General features: G+C 40.7%; 1 protein-coding gene across 16 annotated transcripts in view; it reads left to right on the forward strand.

The window, feature by feature from the left end:
• The first annotated feature begins 456 nt into the window (after nt 1-456).
• Nucleotides 457-22503, forward strand: part of MYT1L (myelin transcription factor 1 like) — a 310332-nt gene continuing 288285 nt past the window's right edge. For 13 of the 16 annotated variants that reach the window (XM_030946697.1, XM_030946702.1, XM_030946706.1 and 10 more), the window contains exon 1: nt 7131-7721. The gene's annotated coding sequence lies outside the window, so the exon portion shown is untranslated. Of the gene's footprint in view, nt 564-5991; nt 6380-7130; nt 7722-22503 lie in introns of those variants that run through there. The other 3 variants (XM_030946699.1, XM_030946700.1, XM_030946701.1) reach the window with 3 other exon arrangements.

Genomic DNA, 22503 nt, shown 5'->3' on the forward strand with positions numbered 1-22503 from the left:
GTCTTGTTTAAAAAGAAAAAGGATGCTCTCTATTTCTCTATTTACCTGATAACTAGCGGGGGGTGGGATACCTGATTTAGCTGGAGACTTTGATTTGTGGGATTGACAACCTTATTATGCAGTGAGCTTATTATTGATATTATTCTGCTCTCGGTTGCCATGACCACCTTGTGAGAGACATTCAATTTTCTCTCTTCCATCATCATTATCTATGAGGCCATCTGTTGTGGAAAATGAATTCAGCCTCATTTGCATGACTGATAAGCAAATTTTTTTTTATCTATTTAACAGAAGGTCATATGCCGGGGATTTGGAGCTGGTTAAAAAAAAAAAAGTGGAGGAAAAAAAAAAGGCATCTCAAGAGGATGAGTGGGAGTGCGTGCATTAGAGGATGTATGTGGAAGTAAAACAGATCCCTCAGGCCTGCTAGCCTATCCTACTGCATTTGTCATTCCTGCCAGGGCGACATTTTTTCCCCCTAAGCTTCTGCACACTAAAGAGAGTGAGAGCTTTTTCCCTGCAGTCTTCTTGAAGCCCCCCTGGTTTTTTTTTACTCAGTGTTGGTGGGTGTATTTTTATATATATACATATATATTTTTTTAATTCCCTGGAACATGGGGTATCTTTTCTGTGTTCAATGAAGAAAAAAGCAGCCTTTTCTGGGTCTCTGTGGTATGCTTCTTACTCCTCATCCTTTCAAAGTTGTAGTAAGCCAGGGCGTTTCTTAACCATGCTGAAATGTCTTGCTTATGTTTAACTTGCAAATGGTTAACAGTGCAGGTGTGGGCTGTGTTTTGTGCAGGGTGGGGGTTGATTCTTGCAGCTAACTGGGAAGATTATTGTGATTTTTGTAGTCATTCTGTAGCTTGTACTTAAATGTCCATTGTTTGCTCTTTTCAAGTTTTCTGGCATTACTGCTGTGCAGCTGAAATTGTTTTGGGCTGTAGAATAGCTGATAAAAAAATCCTAAAGAATATATTTAGTATATGACTGCATAATGTTGCATGCATTAAGCATGTTGTTGTTTATATAAACTTGCTGCATGTGGACAGTACTTGTTTGATATGGAGAACCCGAGACAGAAGTTTCACAGATTGGAATGCTCAATGACAGCTGAATGCAATTAAATAAAAGAAAGTAAGATACTGTATTTTGCACTAAAATGACTTTTGAAAACAATGGATTTGTACTTTTAAGGGGAACACTTGAATAAGAGTAGCTTTTTTTGCAACAACACTATCTTAAATGTTTCATAGCTGTAATACATTTTTTTTTAAAGAGAAGAAGCTTTGTAAATAAGGAGTTGTTAATTCAGTTAATTCTTTGAAAACATCACAGTATATATTTCAATTTAAAAATAGTTGTGATAAGTAGTCCATGTACGTTTAGTGAAGATCTGTTAATCCTATTAATTTAGTGCTAAAATGTAGACAAATAGTATGAAGGAAAACAACTTATGTCAGTAAAAAAGAAACTACCTACTGTTTTATGGGAGAGGTGTTACATAGGTTTGTTTCTTTTAATTGTCACTAACAAAAATTAAACTCAATGGAACAGAAGCATGGCATTTTCTTCTGAGTTCTGACCAATGTGCACAGTCTCATCTAGGCAGAGGAGGTTTTTTTAAAGCTTTACTTGTTTTCTGAAGAAGTAATGTGAGGATAAAAGTAGACTTTTTATATGATAAATGCTTTGCCTGGCTGATGATACTCCTTTAAAGGTAGAAAAGAAGAAATGCACTACTCTCTTTCTTGCAAATAAATACTTATGGATTTTATTTGTAATCTATGGGGAATATTTTTTATATTTCACACTTGCCATGGAGAAATGGTCATGGGTGCTGGATTTCAGGTGGTGAGGAGTTTCACTTCTATTGAGGGCAGCTAGAGACTAGATCTCCGACCTGTCTACATTAAGTAACTCACCTTAAATTACTTGATTAAATTTCCTATTTTTTATGGGTTTATTTTTGTTTGTTTTAGAAGACACTCTGCAACAGACTTAGCATTAATTTGTTGTGATAATCTATCGTTGATAGTTGTTTAAAGGGAAATCTTTTTTCCTGTCTCTCTGATTTCAGAAGGAGTATCTTCCTTGTACATTTTTAAAAAGGAGTAAGATCTAATCCTTTTTTGGCATCCGCCATATTTATCATGCCTGTTGGGATCTGTGGTGGAAGTTAGCTCACAGAACTAGTTTCACACTCTGAGCTCAGCCCAGTGCAGTTCTGGCAGCTGCAGGGAGTGGAGGGTGTCTGAAAGAGTGCTGGTTTCCTCAGTGGACTTCAGTTGGAAGTAATGGGATACCGTGCATTAGCAGACTGTCTTGTAGCACACAAAGGTTGAGGTCTCCGTCTTATCCCCACCTCCCCCCTCCACTTGAATTGTCAGCATCTTCCCAAGGCTGGTGAATAAAACCTGCTAAATTTCAGGAAAAGCCTAACAGATAACGCAGGCTGTTCCCTTTCCCTGCCCCCCAAAAGTTAATTACCGAGCTTGGTTGGATTCCTCCCCGCCACCCTGACATTTGACTGCTGTTAATTCACTGATTAATCTCATTAATGTGATTATAGCAGGATTTGGAGTTGGCTGCCATTGTTCTGCAGACAGCGCCATTCAGCCCCAGCCCTCGCCACCCCCCTCGGCGCGTCGGAGCGGTTCCTTCAGCACCGGGAGCTGTCCGGCTCGCCGGGAGCTGTCCGTCGCTCCGGGAGCTGTCCGGCTCGCCGGGAGCTGTCCGGCTCGCCGGGAGCTGTCCGCTCCGGGAGCTGTCTGCGCTTACCGGCCCCGTGCCCTGCAACTGCTCCCGGAGGTAAAGCAGGAGAGGCTTCATGCCTTCTAATGAGGTGGCCGGAAGATGGCTGTGGTAAAGCGCCAGTCTCTTAATTTAAATGCATTTAAATTCTTCCTCTCTTCCAAGAGCTGTCTTCGTCTGCATTCTGTTTTCTGGGATCGATCCATGGGGCAGTGGAGTTTAAACAGCACTTCTTTGCAGCAGTGCAATTTAACTCACAGAAGGTGAGGGACATTACAAGTGTTGTCATGATTAGCCAGACTTTTTCATCCTAGCAAAAAGTGCTTTGTTGAGCTAAATGCTTTCATTTATCTGTTTGGATTTTTGGGGTTTTTTTGTTTTATGGTTTTTTTTTTTTTTTTTTTTTCAAAACTCCCCGGCATACTCCAGCTCGTCACCTCAAAAATTATGTTTGCTCTCACCAACACTACTGTGCCCAGTGTCTTTCCTGCAACTGCTCTGCAAATGCCCATTTTCCAGAGTTTCACAATAGGAAGCATTTTATTGATTTAAAATTGATCTGGAAGATCTTTCTAAGGTCTCCTTATACATATAAATGACTTTTGCAGTCTTCAGTTGCAACACTATTTTATATTCAAGTTCTCAGGTTAGGTAGTTTTAAATCAGACTAGGAATAACTTCCTTAAAGTCAGTCACTTTATGTAGCACTGGGGCTCTGCCCTATTTGGTATTTTTACTTTTATTATCTAGAAGATACATTGTTATCATTTAATAACAGCCAATTGCACATGCGCAGTAACTTTTTTTTTTTTTTTTACCGTCTTCCCTTTCATTTGTATTCTTTATGAGCATGACCCTGTACTGGAAAAACTGAAGCTACACATTAAACTCTCGTGTGTGAAGGATTTGCCAGGACAAGCAGTGAACTCCTGCAAACCACTAAATTCAAAATACTTTTAAGAGAAAGTGTCCTGCTGAAATAAAGGGATAATCAGTTAAAGAACACACTGCATTTTAAAGGATTTGAGTGTAGTGAATGTCAGTGAAACATCTGCAGCCACTGCAATCTATGGATAAATAAAAATCTATGTTCAAAACTGAGAAAGTGCACTAAACCCAAAAAATCAGTTGCTATTTTCTACTATGACTTTCACATAGGTTCTCAGTCACTGATACTATATTCTTAGTGGGGTTTCCTTTTTTTTTTTTGTTTCCTTTTCTTTTCATTTCTTTTTCACTCAAAATCAAAAGCCCAGTGAGTAAACTATTGTCTCCTTAACTGCTTTAGAGAACTATACGTTTAACGGATGTATAAAATAGGATTGCATAGGAACAGGTTTTAACAGTGACAGCCACAATATGCAAGCCAATTAAGGCTGCTCGTTAGCGGGTATATTCTTGTAATACTCCTGTCAAGCTGAAATTGTACTCCCTTATTGACAGTAGTGGGTCTGATGCTTGAATTCTGTTTTCCGTGTTTGTCTAATGTTTCAAGACTCACTAGAAACTGCAACTAGCCAAAAAGTAAAAGAAATTGAAGGTTTTCAAGCATATTTTACCTCAAGTTTGCTAACCTGGCCAACTTAACCTGCAGGAAAAATACTGTGCTCTCATTAACGCTGCTTAAACATGACCTGCATCTCCTTTTCCCCATGGATAATGCACACTGACGAGACACAGGCTGGGGGAGGGAGAATCCAACCCACACCATTACACCCATACCCTAGTATCTTATGGAGGATAATTAGGCCAATGAATAACAAGTCTCCCAAATTTCTTTCCAGACTGCTTTTTTTTTTTTTTTTTTTTTGTAAATGCTTCTAATTTATGCAGCAGCCTCCCCCACCCCCCTTAACACTCACCAGTACAAGATTTATGTACATTTTGTCCTGATTAGAGAAACTACTCTTTTTGCCTTCAGTGGGAGAAGCAGTGGCTCTTTTCTTTGTGCCACCACAAAGGCTGGACGAGATGATGAGGGTTTTTTTCCCATAGAAATCACCTTCCAAAAGTTTGACAACACCTGCCGTGATACATGTACCACATAGTTGCCTTCACTATCCTTTTAGATCCTAGCTAGGATCTAACATAAGGAAGCTAGCACTAACAGAGGGAGATGACTTGATTTTTCAAATGCAAGTACCATTATCCAAAGATTCTGCATGTAAACCTGACGTTAGAAAATGCTGAGATTCATCTGTAGGGCTGTAGATACCCTATACACTTACAGGGGGCCCTTTAATCACCACGTGTGCATGTGTGCTTCTCAGGCTACGTTGATTTGTGTGGAAAAAACCCAAACTGACATGCCCTTGCTACGACACAAACATGGTAGATCTCCCTCCCCGCTACGAGGAGGTTTTTCTCCCGGCAGACCGGCTCCCCCCTCCCGCCCCCGCCCTGCGCGGTGCCCTCCGCGCTCCCCGGCCGCACCTGCGGCCCGGCCGCTCCCCAGGGCTCCGCGCCTCGGTCTCGGGGGAGCCCTGCGAGTGCAGGGAGATGTAATCAGAGATGACAGAGAAAAAATAAGGAAAAGAAACCCAAACAAAAACCCCAAACCACGAGCGAGGTGGAGATGGCGTGGGGGGGGTGGGGGGTGGGGGGCGGGGGAAGAGACACGTAAGTCCCTTTTTTTTTTTTCCTTTGCCTTCTGAGGGAAACACTGCGTTTTCCACCAAAAGCGTGGATGTCGTGAGGACTCTGCTATTGTTAGTCCCTGCCCCAGCAGGCTGGCTTTCCCCCGAATCCCTGTGAAAAACTTCCCCCCACCCCCCTAAGCCCCTCTCCTGCCATCAGAGTGCGGCCGTGGAGCTGCTCTGACGGCTTGGGGTGCGAAGGGCTGGTACGCGGAGCCTCGCCTTCCCTTCCGAGCGCCGTGTGGTGCCCGGCAAGGCTGGGTGGGGAGGGAATGGCAGCCTCTACAGTAACCGACATGTCTGCTGTTCACGCGTCAGGCAGAGCGGGCTCCGGAGGGATTACCTCCCAGGGCAAGCTTGAGGAGGGTGTTCCTCCTGACTTTTGGGTCAGACCCCCCGCTTCTGTAGCGGCCAGCAGGGGCTGCCCGCGGTGCCCTGCCAGCCGCGGGGCTGCCCGCACCGAGCACCGCGGAGCAGGGCGAGCCGCGGCAGGGAGGGAGGGAAGGAAGAAGGGAGGGAGGGGTGCGGGGAGGAGGGGGCTGCAGCAGCACAATGGCAACGAGGAGGGCAACGACACCGGCAGGCGCGCGTGTGTGTAGGGAGGGCGTGTGGGCTGTATGCGTGCGCTAGCCAGGGTCCTTCCCGTGCGGAACAGCCTGCCTGCGGGGATGGACGAGCGGGGCGGGCGGGACCCGCCAGGAGGCGCGGCGGTGCCCGGGGCAGGGGCCGGGACACGGCAGGGCTGAGTCCGCGGGGGCGTGCGGAGTCGTGCCAAGGCAGGGGGGAGCCGCCGCCTCCGCGTAAAGATCACAGCCTGTCACGCTGCTATCGAAATGACATTTCGGGGACGGGTTTAAACGAAGCGACTCCTCGCTGTCAAGCCGCTCCCGTCGCAGGGACATCCGGCAGCCTGGGGGCGAGCCCTTAAGGGACGCTGCCCACGGGCGGGTGACCGCCAGAGAAAAGCCTCTGCACAGCCGTGGAAGGCGGTGAGGTGCCTCTTCGCAGTCATTGTCTTTGTGACACGTTTAGTAAAGCGGTCCCTGGCTAAGCGCAGGCAGCGAGAGCCACAGAATCCACGTCAAATGGCTGGGGAAACGCTGTTAAGGGTTTGTACATGCAAAGCTGGCCCTTTATGCATATGAGGCCTGGTTTCTGTTTGGGCTCTTAATCACATAAAGTTGAGCTGCGCAAGTAGCTAATGGTGTAAGGCTGCTAATCTTTTCTTCTGTAAACAGTTAATTTCTTTTGTTTCAAAGGGGAGAGGATGGTGTGAACAGGTAATATAAGCAAAGCTTCAGCAGAATTAACTAGAAACCCTGGTGAGGTACCCCAGCAGAAAAAACACGATGCTTTCGATCATTATTTTCTTTAAAATACACATTTAGAAACCTTATAGTTGGGACTTCTTTTTCTTTTTTTTTGGGGGGGGGGAGAGTTCTCTATCGGAGACACCATTTTACGCCAGCACAGCGGCAGGGGAGTATTTTTAGCGGTCTCCCCTCCCGGGCGGCTGCGGCGTTTCGGCGTTCCCCTCCATTGGGTGGAACACAGCGCCGGCGCGGCGCCCCCCGCCGCCGGGGAGCCCGGCCGGGGTGCGCGGCCCCAGCCCCTGCCGCCTCCCGCCGCGCCGCGGGGCCGGGCCTGCGCGGCCGCGCCGGGCACTGCACCGCGCCGCGGGGCCGGCGGGATGGATGCGAGCCGTGCTGCTTAAAGGATGCGGGCTCAGGCGCGGTAAGTCAGCAATCTGCTACGGATGCTGTTCTGCTGCAGTAATGTGGTCTCTAGGGGAACTTGGGCTTGATGCATGCTACGCTGCCTAGGCTTCCTCCAGCCCGTCGCCTCTCTGCTGCTCTTAAATGGAGGTTACAGCTGATCCATCAGCCACAGAGCTGCACGCATGCCCACCTTCTCAGCCTTCAGTGGTGGAAACTTATTAATTTCTGCCTTCGACTTCAGGCCCGTTGGTTTCCTGTCTGAAAGCATTATTACTTTTGTCCATGTGGCAAAATAATTAGCATACAGATGAGAAGGGATCCTGCCTCTGAGCCTCAGTCGCAGCAGAAGATGTGCAGTGGAAAGTTGATTGGATGAATGGAGAACAAATGGTGGGCGTTCAAAAGCATTAGGAGAGTTTTGTTGTCGTGGAGCAGGTTTGTCAGTTTTCTGGGTGAATCTCGTAAGATGGAAGGCAGGGTGGCTGGTGCTGAGACGACTGCTTGACAGACTGTGGCCTACTTGAAGGTGCGCGTTTGGACTGCATGCATAGATAATTCCTTTGGACTACTTTGTTTTGCAATTCTGCGGCTTTCCCTTTCCTGTTCTTTCAAGGTAAATATGTCCTTTTGTCACGTTGTTGTTTGCAGGGCACTTGGCTGTTGTTGACAAAGTGATGGAAAGTTCAACTCTTTGGGCAGTTAACAAAGGAATAGCTTATACTTCTTCCACCCCAGCTCCACAACACATACTCCTGTGCACAGAGCTGGAGGAGGCTGAGCAGCTCGGGGCCCGATCCTGCTCTCCCTGAAGTCAACGGGGAGTTTGACATTGCTTCCAGTGAGAACAGGATCGAGCTCTCAGAGATTGTTGTTTTAATAATGACTGTTGGAAATGTCAGATTTCTGCTTCCTATTTTCTAGAACAATGTGGGCAGACCTGTAAAATTAGCAACTACCGTTTCAATGAAAGCCCTGCTGTGATTAGTTTTGATTGGTGTGGTATGCATTTTCTTGGTTGAAAGGGAAAAAATGCTTATTTAACACAAACTCGACAGTAATGCTAAAGCCCAAGTTGCAGATTGACAAATTGCTAGTGATTCTCTCAGCTCTGTGTATCTCTGCTACATATGTGTCCTTATAAAGGCTTCTTTTTTGAGAAAAGAAAAAAGGAAAAAAACAAGCTATCTGTGAATTAGATATTTTTTTTTGTCACATAATAATACTGAGTCAGACTGGAATCCCAATTCTCGAACAGAGCATCCATTGATAGGCATTTCTTATATAATTCTGCTGCTGTGTATAAAATATGGGGTACTTGAACATTTAGTTTTGTTTGCTTTTTTTTGTGTAGTCATTTAGGAATATTTTTATTCAATTCTGATGATTCCTAACCTTCTTAAAAATGGTGATTTTAATTTTAACTGACCTAATTTTGAAACTGCATTTCAGGTTGTGGTTAAGTAGAAATTATTATCTGGTAATTGTCTTTACACAGTTCTTGTGACTATTGTAGAACAGTTTAATAGATTATTTGCTGTAATTTGAGTGGTGTGGGGGTTTTGTTACCTTTAAGTATATTGCTGGGGAGAACAACAGCTACAGTTCCAAATGATGTTTAGTTTTTATCTTTCTCTCCCTTTCGTTTTTGTTTTTTTAATTGCCATTTCAGTTCAGTGTGATAGTTTATTTTGAAAATTTTCCAAACAAATAAAAGTCTTTGTCATGTCACTCTGCTCAGAAAAAAGCCCTCCAAATATTGGAACAAACTGTTAACCCTTGCTGGGCAATTCGCAGGTACCCCATATGATTTATTAAGGTTGATTAAGTTTGGAATGATAAGGTTAAACTTGGTTGCTGTAGTATCGTCTGATAACTGTATATTTATACTTGTTTGCAATATGACACATTTAAAAACAATTAAGATGGCAACGCAACACTTTGAACATTAGAAATACAGAGTGATGCAAGACTATGTAAAAACCAGGATCTTTCTAAGTAACTATATTTTTCTAAAAACTACATTGATTTATCAAGTGAAACAAAGACAAGAGTAAATGATTACAATGAGTAAATGTAGAATTAGGTATATCTTAATCTGATCTGAATAGTAGATTCAATTTTGTATGTATTTTACAGCTTGAACTTTCTGGAGAGTGAATGTTCTTCCTCCCCCTTCCCCCCCTTCCCCCCCCCATTTTCACCAACAAGGGCAATAGTTAAATGCTAAACATTTGCAGCGGTTTCTTTGTTTTAGATTCAAATACCCAGTTATATGCCCGCATTTTCAAAAAGGGCATCAGTTTTATTGTAGTAGTTCTTGGTTCATAGTATGAGTTTGTTGTTTTACTCTACAGTCTTGGATGTTACATATTATAAAATTGAGCAACTGTGTGTTTGGAGACAAAGACAATTAAGAAAGAAGAGGAGCTACTTCAGTATAATCAGAGATATATGATATCTCCAGATTTGTTAAGGACTATTTTTGAGGGTTTCTGTTTTCCTTGTTCTCTTCTATTTTGTTTAATTTTTGTGTTGAGGAGATGAGTAAGATGTGCAAAGGAATATTTTGATTATATACACATACATGCTACACATATGCGGCAGACTATTAGCAAGGCATAGAAACTTTGCTATATGAATGGCAGAAAAGAAACTGTTTTGGAAACTGTTTTGTGCTGGTCAGGCTTTTATATGGACTCTAAAAGAATAAAAATATAATTCCCATGCATTAACATTTCCATGGGAAATGAGCATGGATGTTTCTAAGTGCATTGCACAAGCATATTTATAAAACAAAGTTGTCTGTGTTGGAATCATTTCTTGATCAACTTTGAGAATAGTCATTGTTTTTTTGAGAGAGTCAGTGGTGGAAAAGTACTTTGATATTAAATAGCTATACAGCACTGAATATCCTCATGGAAATACTGAGTTTAATATCACTTTGTCTGAGCTTGATAAATGTTTGCATCATGATGATCAACTTTCAGTAAAGATGTGAAGTTCCTGATAGTACAGTAGCAGAAAACTTTATGGCTGTGGATTACTTACTGACCTTTTCTTTCTCGTAATAGGAATAATGAGAAATGCTAATAAGATTATCAGTGGTGTTTTAAACAGAAGTGCAGCCAGATTTCTATGGAGTAAAAATGGGTGCAGACCAAATAGCATTGTCTTCTCCACATATCCTAGATTAAAAAGTCACAAGGAGAAAAAAAATCAAAGCTTTTGTAGCTTGTTGACAAAGATTATCTCTTTAGAATCCTTCACAGTATTTTGCATTGATTAGAATCACTCTGTCTATTTTAGCCATAGAAGAAAAAGCAGCAAAATGTAATGAAACTGAAATAAAGGGGAAACATCTTGTGTGGGGAGAGGGAGTTGAATGTGGAGACAGATAAAAATCACAGTAGAATTTTTGATCCCTTAAAGGGATCATACTTCTAGTCATGAAAACAGTAAACATTATTATTAGATCGGATTTAAAATCCGATCTCGGATCAGATTTTCAGTGTGTATATACTAGTTCAGCCTGTTTGCACTGAAGCTGCAGATGTGGAACACAGTCGCCAAGTAAGGAAGCTGGCCAGCTTGGTGGTGGAAATAACCAGGGCTGCAGGGTGCCCCAGAGAGAATCATCAAATCAGGTCAGTATAGAACTGTCTGGTAGGTTGTAAACAATAGGAAATCAATGTTGTGTCTGCCAGTAGACCCTTTGGTTAGCTGAAACTCCCACCTGCCTAATGGATCTGGGCAGTTGGTTTGAGAAAACAGTTTCCTTCAGGATAAATTTTATGTTTCTTGAAGGTCTGTCATAGCCAAATTGATTATAGTTCTGCACCAGGCAAACACATAAACATCTGTAAGGTCACAGATTTCCAACTAAACCAGCACTGGGGTCTGTTATTTTGTGAAGTATTAAAGGTTTCTCATACCTTATGTCTTCTTGGCACTTTTTATCAGGAAGTTGGTTAAAAAGGGCATGGTATACAACAAATATATGTTCACTTGGTGTGGCTTCAGCTGGTTTAGTCTGAATCTGGCAAGTCCTGTGCCTTGCTTGGTGGAGTAATGAGGAGAATTAGGGCAAAGCAGCAATTTAAGAAAAAATATTTTTATGAGGGGTTTTAAAAAGGCTGCTGTTTTGTTCCTACTTTGCATGATCCTGCTCCTGACCCCAAAGAAAAAAAAAGCAGTGAGCTTTGGAACAGGCTTGTAATAGTATTTTATAGAATGACAGGCCAAACATATTTCTCATGTGGCTCCAGTAAAATCAAAAGGGGACATCTCCTCGCTCACTCAAGATTTTTTTATTAATAATACTGTTTATAGGCAGAACATAATGGAGAGTGTAGTTACCATTCAAAAAAGACTTTAGACTGCTCACTGAATGGCTCATTTTTTCCAGGCTTTCTGGTGATGTCGTCTCTCTCATGTCCCGTCCCCCCCAAATAGAAACAGTGATGCTATTGCAGATGTAATACTGCAATGTTTATATTTCATATCAACAGCTTGCTTTATTTTTCCAAGGGAAATCCCCTTTTTTCCTCCTGTCTCTAGCCAATACTGGAGGATATTACCAGGGGAATAAAATTTTTATGCCTAATTTTAATGTTCCTCTGCCTAATGTAGTGTGAATAAGTGCCATGTTACAGCATTTAACCTAGTCCATCTTTGTCACTTTCTGAACAGTTCCTCAGTTCAAATAAAATAGTCAAAATGCAGAAAGAGAAGATCTCCAAAGATCTCCAAGGTTTGTTTTGAGGATAAACTGTAGGGAGTAGATGTTCTGGCATTTCTTCAGTGCTGCAGCAGGGCATTCTCTCCCATAAGGAATATTACTGAAAGGGGTTTCCCAGGCCTCTTGTGATACTGTAAATCAGTGGCTCATCCTTTTATTTCACATCTCCTACGCCAGGACTGTTGAATTCAGTGTATTAGTTTTCAGTGCTAGTGATTTGTTTTAGTAATATTTTCAGAGATACTAGCAATTCTCTGTTGTCTGAAGAGGAAAAGGCCATGTTTGAATATGAAACTGTCTTTATAACATACATTAGTTGTTTGCATACATTGTGGCTGTCATATCCTATGAACAAATACTCAGGATTTTTTGGGGGATGTCCTGGGGTGACTTTATGATGCTTGTATCCCAAATCATCTGTTCTGTTTTTGCTGGATATTAAGTTCTGCACTTTTGAGACTAAATCAAAGAGTGAAGTGGGGGGAGAGAAGAATGTGCATATTTAGGAAGAACTCATACTGTTATGTCGTGGAAAATGATGAGGTTGACTACAGATACTTTCTTTGTATCTTTATATACTCTCGGTATGTCTAACACAAATTATTATGAATTCAAAATTATGTTTCTGCACCGTCTTGGTTATGCTGCATAGTTTGAATTAAAAATCCAGAAAAACAGATTCCTTGGGCTGGGAGTTGACACTAAAAAGTAATGCTTGTGTTTTTTCAGCACAAAGTCCACTCCGGGTCTTGCTAGGAAGCACCCAGAGTTTACACAGGTCAAGTTAAAATACCCCCACACATAGAAAAAGATGTCTGTTCCAGCAGTGGTAAGATGCCTATACAGTTGATGTTATGCATTTAGTAAGCGAAACAGATTTACTGTTCTTCAAGAATTTCACAATCCGCTGTTCCTTTGGCTGTGATCAACCTGCACCCAATCTCAAACTCCAGTTTTCATCAGACTCCAGATCTTATTCCAGTGATGAATAAATATTTTTCTCAACCTTTTAAAATACTCTGCATGTTTGGATCTACTTGAGCTAAGGGCTTTACTGTGTGTGGAGTTACTGGACCTCCATATTCCAGGAAAATAGCATACTTCAGTCCTCAGTAGGATAGTGGGCGCAGGCCAGGCTGCAGCATTCTCACAAGAACCAAGGTGGTTTTTGGACATTGCATGTGTAAGATGGAGAGGTTCTGATGAGAGGAATGAGTAACAATGTCACATCAGGGAAAAAGAATCAAACATTCAATTAGAAGGAAACTGCTGGCGGAAAAACTGAGGTTCTGTTAGCCAACATACAGAGTTTGGATGCTAAGAAAAATCAGAATTCTGTGACCCTTGGATATATGACCTCAAAAAAGAGAAGGAAAAGAACCTGAGAGGTGGATATGGACAACAAGCTTGTTAAGAAGGATTACACAGAGGAGTCAGGAGATGTACGTGGAGGGAAGTCAGGAGTACTTCATGAACCCAAGGACCAGTCGGAAAGGCAAAAAAGCTCAGGTAAGTTTATTTTTATATGCTACTTCTGCTAGTTTGTTATGTTTTTTTCCCAGCTCTAGAAACTTGTTCTTTCTCTTCAGTTCTTTCACCGCTCTCTTAGAGTAGTATCTGATTACAAAGGGACAGGAAACAAAGAAAATGCCTTTCAAATAGCCAGTTTATTTTAGCGCTCCTATATGCACTGTCAATTTTAAGTAAAAACAAAACCCAAAGATAAAATACACCCCACCCAGTATTCATAAATGTGTGCTAAATATAGATAAATATATGTGGGCATGTAGAATTTCTGTGACTAAATATCAGTTCTTTGCGTGCAGGGGCAAAAACAATGGCAATGAAACTGACACCTTAGTATACCATTAAAGCAGATGGGAAACAAGACTGTTAAAAGTAGACTTGTAATTGTTTGCTAAAACTGTGTTTTCTGTGAATAAAATGTATACATGTAGTGGAACCTTCATACATGCAGCCCCTTGCTTTCTGAGAGTAAGCCAAATGCAACATTTTTTAAAATTTTTGTTTCAGGAAACAGCCATTTTGATGTTGGTTCATAGAAGCTGCTCACTGAATTAAACAACAGCAGCTATCTATTTCCATTCATGGATTTTCAGGTTGATCTTTGCATGAACATCCCCTTTTATCTTCAGGACACTGTCAGCATTTTTCAGCAAGTATTCTTTAAATGTTGAGAATGAGGAAGGCCTCTTTTACATCTCCTTTTACAGTGTGCTACTGTCTCATCTTTATCAGCTCTGGAGAAGTGCTCATAGCAGAAAGGCTGGTAAGGTGTCTGGGTGAACTCCAGCTGCTGTGAAGAACTTTCTCGGGAGTCTCTGCCCTTTCTGAGCAGACTGCTGTCTGTTCAGTCACTTACTGCCATGTTTCTGCAACTGGTATCTGTGGTAGTCCACCCTCTGTATACAAGGTCTTGAAAAGGTGCTAAATTTAAAGTAGCCATCAATGACAGACTGTCTGAACTGCCCACTATGAGGCTGATCCATTTCATATCTTATGAGGAAAAAAAAGTGGGAAAAGGATGGAGATTTTTTATCTATGACCTGTCCAATTTAACAATGCCTTTTTTGTTTTGTTGTTGCTTTTCAGTGACCTTGCCTGAGAAGAAGCAGATGATGTTTAGAAGAAAGAAAAGAAAGAGAAGGTAGATATTTTCCATAGGTCTGTTTGGCCTTTGTGACACAACATGCTGGAGAAAAGGCACACTTGAATAGTTTACCTTGAAGGCTGAGCATCCTGATTTAGCAAATGCAGGCCCTGCAAAGCAGTATGGGATAAAACACCCAGTCATTTCACTGCAGCAGTCACTGTGTTTCATAGACGCTCTGCAAAGCAGGTCTCATTCCATATACCTTCTTCCTTTGCCTCCTACCTGCCCAAGAGCCAGCACAGATTGCCACAGTGTTAATTCCAGCCAACTCCAGTGGAAAATAAGGGCATATGACAAGATTGCACGTATGTTAATGACTCATGCACCCTGCACTTTTTATTTGTCATTTTATATGTTATTTGATATAGTTAATAAATTTTTATTTTGCAAAAACTGTGATGGATGTGTTCTGTTTGAAAAACTGACATGGAACATCCTTTTCCCATGCACATGCTTCTTGCCAAATTCAGTAAAATGTGGTTAACTTGAAACTCAGTTTTTTTTAGCAGTCATAAGTGCAGCTTACTCAAAGAGCAGAACAATCAGATTCAAAGCAGTACTGCCAATAACACATATCTGAATATGCTTCTGAGGCTTCCAGGAATTGTATTCAGATTGACTCCTATAATTGGTCTTCTGTATTCAGAATCATAAGTATTTCTACTCTTAGTGAAAGCATCTTCCTTTTGGGTTTAAAGGTGTTTTTAATTTACCAAATACATATCAAAAGCCACTGAGCAATGCATGTATCTTTGTTTCCAGATGCCGGGTGAATCACTTCAGGAACTAGGAAAGAAAAGATAGAGCAGCTTTCTGAGAATTACAGTTAATGAAGTAGCTATCTTTGTAGATATTTTGGTCTAGAAAACTGTCTTTGCACTGCAATATTGCAAAAGGATTCCTAAAAATGTGAGCTCTACATAGATTTCATAATTTTATACAAGTCAGTGAGCCACATCTTGTAACTACTCAAAAGTCTCACTTGTGTTTATGTACTCAGAAGTTAAGAGAAGTGTGAATGGGATATCTCACTAGCTAATTTGCTTGCTTTTTGTATACTTTACAAGAGTCACAGTTGCACCTTTATGGTAATATATATATAAATCGACACCTTTTTTTAATACATAAGATTTGTCAGCACCAAGTTGCTAACCACAACTGAACAGTCAGGGTTTGCAGATTCCCAGAGCCACCACGCCGCTAATTTCTTAGTGTATAAATGCTTCTGATTTTGAGGCATTTCCACTGAAAGGTTGATATAAGCTTGGCACACAATTTAGAGCTGAAATTACAATGTCATGTATCTAAAAGCTTTGCTTCTGCTATTGATGATGCTAGATTTGCATAATGAGTTTTGGTGTGTTTAAATCAGTTGCGGAGTGCTCCTACTTCATAGCAAATTTTATTTTCTGCCTCCATCTTCTACTTTTCCTCAATTTTATATATATTTTTAAAAATCTGATAAAAGTGAAACACTGAACATACAGGGAAAACAGGTACTAAAATATGAAAAGACATAAGAACTCCACTGATTTGTTCCATATGTTTGTAATGGTACTATAGACTTGAGTAAGAAAACATGGAAACAATAATATGGGGAAGTGAAGGAAGAACCAGGGCTCTCAAAAAAGCCCCACAAAAAAGCCAGGAGTTGGGGGAAGCTGAGTTTAAACTCCTTAAAATTCGTTAAGCAGAGTTCTGAGGTCCCATAATGCCAAGCATTTCCTTCCAGATTGTCTGAAAATTGCATAAACTATCCTGAATTCCAAAATTCTCCTGTCTAATGGTGTCTTTTACTTCTATGGAGCTTCATGACTCCCTGTATGGAGTTCGAGGAACATATGGATGACACTCTTAGGCTTATGATTTACTCTTGCGTAGTCCTGCAAGGAGTAGGGATTTGGACTCCATCCTTAAGAGTTCCTTCCAACTTGAGGTAATCTGTGGCCTTGTGATTCAGCTAGCTTGAGTTCTAGACAACCTGTATTCCCAAGAGCTCTTCAGTGGCCCACCTGCTTACTGGAAAATATTTCTGCTGTCAATTGGAGCTTAAAAGTATTTGCTGTAGGAGAAATGGGGCTTTTTCTTACTCATCTGTAGTATATTGGCGTAAGGATGCAAGTAAGTTGGGAGATTCCACCTGTTGCTCATTTTTACTAGCCAATGGATGAATAGGAACCAAAAATTTAGAGCTAGAAACTGAGAAAGCAAAATCAGTAGCTTTCTTGATGTTTTTTTATTAATACACATTCTGAATTTTCATCTGTGAGAATTACAGATTTCAGATCATAGTTTAATGTTTTTAAAGAAGAAAATTTGACCTCATTTTTAATTGTAACCCTTAAATGTCCAAAAAATGTCTCAGTGTTCAATCATACACTTAAATGTTATTTTTCTGCTGAAACGTCAGAATATTAGAACCATGGTAACAGCAAAAAGAAATTGCCAGACATCTATATTAGTACAAAGAGACAATACATTTGCATGGCTTCATTTACAGAGCCAGTGGCCTAATCCTGTTCCACTGAAGTAATTGAGAATTTCTTGAAGGGAGGAAAGCATTCTGTGTTAATTTCTAGGTTTTTCAGCTGTTAACTTACTTTTCCAGTATGGCTTTCAAAGCAATTCCATTTAAGATAGAATTATTAACCCATGCTTTATAAATTGAATTCTTGATTGCATTATCATTTTGCCAAAACTTCTGAATGCTAAATTTGATCTTGGCATTTATTGCTCTAAATTGTCTCTTCAACAACCAGTACCTTGGTTATGGTAAGCTTGAAAACAACATTCCCCAAGAGGTATCACACCTGTGACATAAGCCAAGAAGTATTTTTCTGTCCTCTCTGGAGGCATGTTGCTGCCCCTGTTTACAAGTAGCCTGTAACACTAATGATCAAAACAGTATCAAATTGAAAGGCGTAGGATATCAGCTTTAATCAACCTTTCTCTTTACTAAAAAATGTGTAATTGATACATTCATAATAATTTGTGATAAGATCCTAACTATAAAATAGTCTTTTAAATACAACCAGCCTCTTTTTCTTCATTTTCCTTGAAACTGTTTTGTTTGCCTTAAAGTATGCACAGGGATTTTACTCACAGAATTAAATAAAAAATAAAAACCTGAACGCAAATGATAAATATACAATTTGCTGTAAGTACATAAACTTTTATATTCATCATACAAGACAGTAGATAAGTTCGAATGCATTGTTGCAAATCTTGAGAACCAGCTATGTTATATATTAATAATGCTGGAAACATTGGGAAGAATCTCATGCTTTAGAAAACAAGATGTCTGTTTTCTGAAGTAGGGTAATAATGGAAAAACATGACAATATTTCTCCTTTCAAATGAGATAGTTTGATTTTCTATTAGAAATTATTTTTAATACTTTCTTAATTTATGTTATGAAATAAACTATGATTAAGTTCAAAGTTCTTTTCTTTAAATCTGAGGATCTGGTTTGACTCACATGACTTTACTATTTGTTTTGCCAAAGATCCTATTTTAAATTAGTGAGAATTAATCCATTAGCCTTGAATGACAAAAAATTTCTGGACCTGAAATTTGAAGGATTTATGTGGTACTGTCTTACACAAGTTTGTTTAGTGCAGTGGTACTGAGATCTGTGCATTCCTAAATTTTGTGGAAGGGGCTTGTTTTTCCAAGCACTCAGCAGGTACTGCCTGAAAATCTCATGTCTCTGGTTAGAAGACATAAAAGGAAAGGGGATTCTTTGAACATAAGACATCTACATTTAGGTCTATGTGGTTAAAAAATTGTTTTCAACAAAAGAGCTGTAGTCACTTGAAGATCATTTACAGTTGTAGAGATTCCTACTTTGTCACTGTATGGCAGAGATACAAAAAATAGATTTGGATACACCTCATTGCTTGTGTAACATTGTGCAACTTCTATCTTGTGATATGCTTATCTGAATTACAATTAGCTTTGCATATAAATTAGCTGTAAACTGCTTTGCAGTACACCATTATCCTGATCCTTTTTCCTTTTTGTGCTTTTTTAGATCTTAAGAGAATTGTGTAGTGGCTTGGGTTGGAAGGGACCTTAAAGACCATCTAGCTCCAACCCCTCTGTCATGGGCAGGGACACTTTCCACTGGACCATGTTGCTCAAAACCCCATCCAGCCTGGCCTTGAATGCTTCCAAGGATTTGGAATCTACAGCTTCTCTGCACAACCTGTTCTGGTGCCTTACCACCCTCACAGTGAAGAATTTCTTCATCATATCTAATCTAAACCTACTCTTTTTCAGTTTGAAGCCATTCCCCCTTTTCCTGTCCCCTTGTAAAAAGTCCCTCTCCAGCTCTCTCGTAGGCTCTCTTCAGGTACTAGAGGGGCTTTAAGGCAGAACAACCCCAACTCTCTCAGCCTGTGTTCATAGGAGAAGTTCTCCAGCCCTCCAGTTGTCTTCATGGCCCTCATCTGGACTCGTGCCAGTCACTCCATGTCCTTCTTATGTTGGGGACCCCAGAGCTGAATGCAGTGCTCCAGGTGGGGGTCTCCTGAGAGTGATGTAGAGGGGCAGAATCATCTCCTGTGATCTACTGGTCATGCTGCTTTTGATACAGCCCAGGAGGTAGTTGGCTTTTAGGCTAGAAGCGCACAATACTGGCTCACGTCCAGCTTTCCATCCACTAGCAGCCCCAAGTTTTTCACCTCAGAGCTGCTCTCAATTCTTTCTCTTCCCAGTCTGTATTTGTGCTTGGGATTGCCCCAACCCAGGTGCAGGACCTTGTACTTGGTCTTCTTGAACTTCACGGGCCCACCTCAAGCCTTCCCTCCGGTGTGTTGACTGTTCCACACGGCTTGGTGGTGTTGGCAAACTTGCTGAGGGTGCACTCGATCCCACCATCTGTGTCACCAACAAAGATGTTTGTTGATGCTAGTACCAGCTCCTGAGGAGTATTACTTGCCACTGGTCTCCACTTGGATATTGAGCTGTTGACTGCAACTTTTTAAGTGTGATCATTCACCTAATTTCTTATCGCTGAGTGGTCCATCCATTAAGTCCATGTCTTTCCAGGTCAGAGATACGGATGTGCAGGACACTGTCACAGGCTTTGCACAAGTCCAGGTAGATGACCTCAGTCATTCTTGCTTCAACCACCTGCACTGTCGCCCCATCATAGAAGGCCACCAAATTTGTCAGGCGTGATTTGCCTTCAATTAAGCGGTGTTGGCTGTCTCCAATTGCCTCATTTTCCATGTGCCTTGGCATACTTTGTAGGAGATTGTAAGTTTAATCTTTGCATCTCTTCTAATACAAAAGACACTTAGCAAATTGACAGTGTGGCTTGAGTGCAGATCTGTAAATGTTAACACTAGATTTCTAAGCCAGGCTACTCACTAATTTTAGTGACATTTTATAAAAACCCATTTCTTTGGGCCAACATGGAAAAGAAGGTGAGGAGGCAAAATAAGAACAGGGTCTCCTTGATGGTGGTAAATAGTATGATGTTCTTTTTCAAATATATGACAGGCACTACTGCTTGGAAGGAATTCAGTTTGATGGTACCACCTGAGAAGTAATTTGAAAAATAGCAAACAGGAGTAAAGGTGTTAGATGAGTCTTGACTTGCCTTTTCCTGCTGAGCTGGGTGAAGGGGTGTGGTTCCTTTCTCATTCCATTTGGTGAGTTTCCTTTCTGTCATCTCCTTGTTTGCCAAGAAGCCCGTAAAAGTATGTCTCCATCAAAATGGTCAATATGGGTGCATGATGTACAAATATACCTGAGCTGGTATTAATCCCTGACTTTGGCTGGAATGGCTGTAGAAAGTGCAAGGTGGTTGAGATGATCCTCAGTTAGTTTTGGTTTTTGGGGTTTTTTTGGAAAAAAACTGGTAGGAATGAGTAATGTGAAATTTTTAAGGCTGATAGCAATCCAGTTGGTTAAATAAGGATAATTCATGTTTCCCTCCTGTTGTATGTTTTGCAAATAGGTTTTTTTGAGAGCAGATTGATTATTAAGTGCCTGAGATAGCATGTTATGATCAAGTGACATGAAACATTTGTACCTGATCTGCCTTAATGAAATGTTAAAGCAGTGTATGCTGATCTAAGAATTAAAGACGTGTAGAGGTAACAGTGCTTTATTTGATGACAAAAATAAAATTGTATTTGTGCTAGTCCTTGCAGTTAATGCTCATCCAAGAGCTCATTTTGCCCTTGAGACCATATTGTGTATAATTTACAGGTTTGTAGAAAAATTGTGTTGAAAAGGATATCTGAAAGTCCAGTACAAATGTCTTCTCAAAGGCATTGAAATCAGGATATAGCCATAATAATGTCCAAAGTTCAGTCTACACAATGGCACACAAATATTGTGGAGGCACATGAGAGATGTGAGAAAAAGGTGTATTTAAAGTCAGGTTGTCTAACTCTGTTTAAATGTGCTGCTGTATACATATATAGATTTTTAATTTTTTTTTTTTTATGAGTTTACCTGATATTGCCATGTACAGGTAATTTTATTTCTGGAAACCCCACATGTCGGTGGGAATAGAAACATCCCTAGAGCCAAGAGCTGACTCTTCTGTTGGATCATGTGGTGAAAGGGAATCCGCAACATCTGTGCAGGTCAGAAGGGTGGGAGGAAAATGCAAGCTGAAGGCCATTGTATCTGGAAAATATCTTTAAAAAATCCTCTACCTACTTCCTCTGTTCGGGAAAACCATTTGGGAGAGGAAATTCTGTTTTTAATCACAGAAACACATTTCTGTTGCAAGTTAGAAAAGATGCAGTAGGAATCAGTTCAACACCAATGGGGAGATACCATGGTTGGCTGAATAGGTCCTCCCATTTTAAGTTCACATAAATTAAAGTCAGAAGTTTGAAAAAAATACTTAACATCAGGAGAAGCTGGACAAAACAGATAGTCATGCACTTCATTAAACATAGCTTAGAAACAAGATGGAAGTGGGTCCTTTCAGATTTTTTGGTTGCTAAATAAATCTCTATTTTGTATTAAGGAATACATTTGCTTAACATGAATATTGACGCTGTGGAATAATGAAAGCTAGTAATTTTCGTGTTTCCACAACTCAGCATTATGCTGCTTTGTTTCCTGCTTGTTTTTATGCTAGCCAGTGTTGACCCTAAGCATTCTTGGATTTGTGAGTCCAGGGTGACACTGAGATGCCTTGATACAAAAATAAAATGAAGAAAACCAAGAATCCATGTCTTTTTCTGTGCATAGGGCACAGGTGGGTTCACTTTGTTTTAGAAAGGCAGCCTTGGCCCATCTTGGACACGGTTAGGATATTAAGGATCAAACTTCGCTTTTTGCAGTACTAGTGTAAATGTAGTGTGTTCAGTGATTTTACTGGGTGTTTCGAAAGCATCCAACCACTGGATTCTGTTGTCTTTTATTCTATTATCAAGAATAACTTGAATAACTTGGAAAGGACTGCAAGCCTAGCAGAATGTCAGGTGTGGACACAGACTAGAGCTACAAATTTTAATTAAATACAAACCCCCTATAATTTATAGTTCAAATTAAAAGTCAGAATTTGGGAGGTCCTTTTAAAGAGAGAGCTTCTGTCACTAAAAGCTCTACTTTTTAAGCAGGCTTTCAGGCACATTTCAAACCTTAAAATACTCTGAGGTTTGACATGATTTAGCAGTTTATGGAATCATCACTCACCTTTAAGGTTTAGATATTTTTTCACGTCGCACATGCCATGACATCTGTTTTGCAGAAAATAAGATTGTTCTCAACAATGTCAAGTGGAGAGAAAGATGGAGTCATAGGGGATATGAAATGTAGAATCACTTGAAGCTGTATTTTAAGGCTTTATGACTGAAAGCAGATGTGCTTTTTCTGCAGGGACCGTCTTTTTCTTCTGTGTCTTTACAGCATTTAGCACAAGGTGTTCAGTTGCACAATTTGGACTGATAGCAAGAACAACATATGCATGTTAGAAATCCTGTAGAGACAAGACTGCTGTTTCACTGT

The sequence above is a fragment of the Camarhynchus parvulus genome, chromosome 3 (genome assembly GCF_901933205.1).
Source record: "Camarhynchus parvulus chromosome 3, STF_HiC, whole genome shotgun sequence".
Classification (NCBI taxonomy): Eukaryota; Metazoa; Chordata; class Aves; order Passeriformes; family Thraupidae; genus Camarhynchus; species Camarhynchus parvulus.